Source organism: Gorilla gorilla, chromosome 16, assembly GCF_029281585.2.
Source record: "Gorilla gorilla gorilla isolate KB3781 chromosome 16, NHGRI_mGorGor1-v2.1_pri, whole genome shotgun sequence".
NCBI classification, from domain to species: Eukaryota; Metazoa; Chordata; class Mammalia; order Primates; family Hominidae; genus Gorilla; species Gorilla gorilla.
The window spans coordinates 73,130,592-73,136,591 of NC_073240.2; positions in this window are offsets into that span (position 1 = coordinate 73,130,592).

Genomic DNA, 6,000 nt, shown 5'->3' on the forward strand with positions numbered 1-6,000 from the left:
GCCCCCTTCTACCCCACACAAATGGATGCATGACCCATCAGGCCAGGCAAAGGACTCCATCATCCTGACCAAAGTGATTAGTTCAGGGGTGGGTTTGTGACCTAAGCAAAGCCAATCATAATCTTCTTCTCAAAGCTCTCTTGCTTTTGAGGTTAATGTGCTAAGAGGATATGAGATTGAAGCTGCTGGCACCCAGCTCTCCCTGCCACAGGGCAGAGAATGGGGCCAAGGCATAAAGAGAAGCAGAGCTCTAGAAATGGAATGAGAGAGACCTGATGACATTGTTTGAGCCCCTGAGATGAGCCTTGCCTGAGGTCAGTAATACCACCGCATTTCTCAGTTCTCATCTTGCTTAAGCTGGTTTGTCTTGGTTCCTATAACTTGCTACTAAATCAGACCTAATACAGAAATGGAATGAGGTATGGAATTGATGGCACTGAAGTGAAGTTGAGGCAGTGGAGATCCCCACTTGGCTGGGGAACTGGAAACCCTTGCTATTTGGTATCAAACCAGCTGGTTAAATGCTCATCTATTTTATCTTGAGATTCAAGTCATGTATCCATCAAAGTGGAGATTTCCGGGATGCACTGGAAAAAAAAGTTTGGATGTTGGAGTATGTTGACCTCTTCTTGAGATTTTCAATAAGGTCCTCCAGTTTGACTTTCCTCCATGCTGGCAGAATCAGAACAGTATACAGCTTTGTTTAGAGTTGACTTTTCTGCTTTTTTTTTTTTTTTTTTTTTGAGACAGAGTCTCCCTCTGTCACCCAGGCTGGAGGCTGGAGTGCAATGGCGCAATCTTGGCTCACTGCAACCTCCGCCTCCCGGGTTCAAGCGATTCTCCTGCCTCAGCCTCCTGAGTAGCTGGGATTACAGGCACACACCACCACGCCTGGCTAATTTTTGTATTTTTACTAGAGACGGGCTTTCACTATGTTGGTCAGGCTGGTCTGGAACTCCTGACCTCAGGTGATCTGCCCACCTTGGCCTCCCAAACTGATGGGATTACAGGCATGAGCCACCTCGCCTGGCCGCCTTTTCTGCTTTTGACCAGCAATCCAGGGTGCTAAAGGTCAGATAATCATGCATCTTGTAGACTATAAAGGCCAAATCCTTTCCCCCAAACTAAAGTGAATAAGAACAAAGGCCTAGAGGTAGAAAATCCAGTAGGAGATATTGGAGTGAGTTTAGGGTCTGGGAAGTTCCAGAGAAAAAAGGGAGAATCCTGATCCTCCAAGCTATACCTGAATGCTTCCCTTTTCACCCCCCCAAATTAAGTAAGATGTATTTGGCTTGGAATTCAGACAGTGTTGGGGGTTCTGGTGCCTGGGGACTTTGGCTGTGAATCCTGTGGGAGAGAATTGGATGTCTTGGGCACGAACTTCATGCACTTTCTTGGATTCCCTAGCCACCTCCTTCTTTCTCTCTCTTGGTTGGCACCCTGCCTGTGCTAAGTAGCCCTTCTACTTCCATGTCTATAGTAGAAATGCCATACAGCAGACCGTGGGAGCTGACTTCCCAACAGCCATCCAGGGAGCAAATGTTGCAACTGAGAAATGCAGGGGAGTTAGCTCCTTGTGGGGTGGAATCTTGGCCAACAGAAAACAGGAGAAGAGAGTGGAACAGAAGCATTAATTCCCTCTCATATCTCCCCTTGGTGAACTGCTCCAAGGTGCCATTTCTCCTTTCAAACACCATGTGCTTGGCAAACAAGCCTGACAAGGGACGTGCTCTCTCCTAATAGCTCATAGGAAGTGGCGGCCGGCACAGTACTGCGTCATCTTGCATTGCCTTCGTCTCTTCTCCCTTTCACCATCCTGGACTTCCACCTCCCTGCAAAATGTCAGCACTTGCCTCAGAGTCTGCTTTCTAGAGACTTGGGTTAAGATATGGAGATAAAATCAAAGCCCCCATCTCTACATTAAGTCCCCATCTAACATAAAGGTCCTGAGGACACAGCTGAGTTTTCCCACTCAAATGCAGGGAATCCAGCCCAGACTGCTGGCTTCCTCTCGGGAATCCAGTGTCAGGTCACTGGGTCAGGCCATCTCGGGACTACTCCCCAGGAGGCTGAGGCTCATTCCACAGGCTTTCTTTTTACTCTCTTGCATTTTTTGCTGGTCACCTAAGATATCCCTTGGGAAAAGCCAGACCCAGGCTTGTGGCCTGTTCTGCCTTCTGAGTTTCTGTGCTTTTAGGTAACTAGAGGGCAGGAGGCCAGAGTCTGGAAGTTCAAAGTCCCCTCTACAGATGGCCAGCTAAAGGCTTTGGTCAGCCCAGGCTTCTAGAGGGCAGAGGTTGCCATAATAGCTGTGTCTGGAGTTGGGGCTAGGGAGACAAAGAGTGGCCCTCTGCCCCTTCTTAGTTTGCACTTGGCACAGACTTGGCCACCTCTTTGCAGATCCCAGCTGGCTCGGGCTGCAGGCTGGAAGGGCAGCTGAATGGTCCACATTGCCTCTTAGCTCCCTGAACTCACGCAGTTTCTTCCAAATAATACAGGGCTGTGTAACATAATTGTGCAAATATACTGGCCATGAATGAGGCTCAGAGGCCAGAAACAGCCTGTGAGTCCCTGCTGGGTTTGGCTATGTCATGATGCAGGCAAGTGCAATCAGGACAGTGGCTGCTCAAAGATTACAGCCCAAGCTGGAAAGGATCAAGTGAGATTCTGTGATCTCCACATCATAGCACCCTCTTTTGGAAGGTATTACATGCATGTTCTGCTCCACTGAGGCCGGGGTGAGCCCCCAGGTCTGGTCAGAGGACATGGCAGAACCAGAGCTGCTTCAAGGTCAGAGGTCACCAGTCCTATCTCAGACCAGAGGACTTTTCTCCCTACATCCAAGACACCCAGATTGCATCCAGCAAGAGAAATTCATTCTAGGGGATCTGCTGGAGGCTGAAGACTCTGCCCAGAGCCCCCAAGTTCTAGAGGTTGTAAGAGGGCCCCCAAAATTCAGTGTCAACTGAGAGACTCCCCTGAGGAGTCTTTCGATTATGTGGCCTCAATGTAATAATGGGCCATGGCCAGAGTTGGAGGAGTAGAGCAAGCTGCAGGTTGCTGGTCCAAGAGTGCTTGACTGGTTGCTTCCATCCTGTCCTATGCATCTCCTTGGGGCTTGAGGCCTAGGAGCCAGTACTGCTCAGGGATTTTGACTATCTGGTCAAGACCAAGGTCACTGGAGCGTGAGTCAGCCAAGTGTTGAATGAGTAATCTCTCTTTGGGGGTTGTGAGCAGATTAAGGTTGACTTACCACCATAGACAGACCATTATGGAAGCCACAAAGCTGAGAGGTAGGGGAGTAGCTAAAGTGTGACCTCTTGCTAAGACGAAGAAATCACATGAGCTAGGATTGAAACTCATGGAGCAGGACATTATCAAGGATTCCTCATGATGGTTACCAGCTCAAAGAAAGCCCACGAATCAGAGAATCCTCACAACTGACAAACAAAGATCTGGGAATGCTTAATCTCTACGTCAATCTTTAAACCCAAAACTGGCTGGGCACAGTGGCTCACACCTGTAATCCCAGCACTTTGGGAGGTCAAGGGAGATGTACCACTTGAGGCCAGGAGTTCAAGACCAGCCCGACCAACATGGCGAAACCCTGTCTCTACTAAAAATATAAAAATTAGCCAGGTGTGGTGGTGGGCATCTGTAATCCCAGCTACTCAGGAGGCTGAGGCATGAGAATCACTTGAACCCAGGAGGCAGAGGTTGTAGTGAGCTGAGATCATGCCACTGCACTCCAGCCTGGGCAACAGAGGAAGACCGTCTCAATAAATAACTCAAAACCATGTCAAAAGGGAAGTGGGATGCTTCAGTTCCAAAGGTCCATCCTCTCAGGGATGTCCATAAACAACAATGGACAAAGGAGATATGTCCCAGTGGAAAGGACCAAAAACGATAGGTTTTGTTGGCCAAGAAATTCACTCCACTGTCCAGAAGGATGTGTTATATGCTGTAGATTAGTGACCATTGTATTCTCTTCTCCCTATTCCAAATGGAAGGTTTTTAAATAACTGTTATAGCGAGGTGCAGTGACATGCACCTGCAGTCCCAGCTAGTCAGGAGGCTGAGGTGACAGGATCACTTGAGCCTAGGAGTTCAAATCTAGCCTGGGCAACATAGCAAGACCCCATCTTAATTTAAAAAAAAAGAATTAAAAATTATTCAGTGGTGTGGATTTGTATTCCCAGCTTCTCAGGAGGCTGAGGCAGGAGAATTGCTTGAGCCCAGCAGTTCAGGTCCAGCCTGGACAACATTAGCAGGGCCCCATCTCTTTAAAACAAATTATGATCTTCTTTTTCTCCTTATTTCACATTGGTTATAGGGCAAGTATGGGGTAGCTAAGTTTATCTTTTACCTATAGATGGCAAAATCTTAAGAAGTCATATCCAGACCTGAGCAAGAATTGCCCATCACCAAGGGACCCTGGACTGAGGACTCAATAAAGCAACTGGATGTGATTCTGTTTTATCTCCCCTTGGGAAATAGGTGAATGTGGTTTTTGTTGGGTCTATGATTATTGCATTGTCAGGCAGGCACATTTTTGAGATTGTATGTTTGTCAAGAAAAGTATAGGTGGATGCAATAAAGGGTGGGATATAGTGGATGCATTTCATTTATCTGCCCATCATCTCTTCCTTAGGGACCAATTTCTCCCCTTCCACACAGTCCTGATGAAGTTGTCAATTATGGTGGCCTACTCTTCTATCCTAGTGGTGGGCATGTGTCCAAAGCTGGCCAAAGTCCTCCCTGGGATTTTAGAACTAGAACTAATGAGGCCAACATATGGAAGGAAGCAGAGCCAAGAGATGGAGACATCATCCTTTGAACCCCTAGATCCAGCCATGCTTCAAGGCAGATACATGCTTTGATTTATCAGTTATGTAAACCAATTAATTTCCAATTGGCCTAAACATGTTTGAGTTGGGTTTTTGACACTTGCAACTGAAAAGGTCCAGACTAATACATGCACACAGAGAGACACAAACACCATATTGTTCAAGCTCATCAGACATTATATAAGTCTTCCATGATCTTACCAGGGGTCAGCAAACTTTTTGTCTAAAGGACAAGATAGATATTTTAGGCTGTGTGGGCCATATATGGTCTCTGTTTCACTTTCTTGTTTTGTTTTGATGACCCTTCAAAAATGTAAAAAAAATTATTAGTTTGGTAGTTCATGCAAAAATAGGCCACAGGCCAGATTTGGCCCACAAGCCGTAGTTTGCCAACCCCTGATCTAGACCATGTCAACCCCTGAAGCTTTGGAATCACACAGTCTGCCAGTCCTTAGCCCATACTCTAAAGTATGAAGCCAGATATTTTAAATGTCATTTTGGTTCAAGTGTCTTGACATGACTTGGTAATGGTAAGGTTCAGGGTAGAGTTAGGAACGGGAAAAGGGTCTTATCTTGTGCCCATTATCTGCCACATAACAGGTACTGAATAAATGGTAATTATTATTATTTCTTGGTAATAAAGATAATTTTTCAAAATGATGCAGCTGTCTAAATGGCTTTGTCCAAATGTCCCAGTTCATCCTTGAAGACTTTTCCCCTTCTTAATCTCCTTCAGAAAGTATTTCACAGACCTCCCCCACCAATAAAGTCTGAACTAGGTACTCTCATTCTTGCTAGCACAGACCTTCTATGGCCCTCCATTGTAACTGGATTATTTGTCTCTCTTTCCCCTTAACTCTGAGTACTTTGAACATACCTGAGCCCCGACACGTAGCACAGTGCTTAGCACCTAGCCTGAGGGGACTCTCTGCTTCCATGTGAATATTAGTTTGAGGGTGCGGGTACTGTGTGTCTCTATTTGTGTCTAGGGTGGTCACTCTAGGTGTCAGCATTGTGCTGGTGCACATACACCCTCTGGTTCTTCCCTCGGTTGGAAAATATTTGTGGATGTCCATCACACCTTACCTGGTAATATTACTGCCAGATCTATGTTTCATTCCCATTCCCTCCAAAAATGAGTCGAAGACAGAAG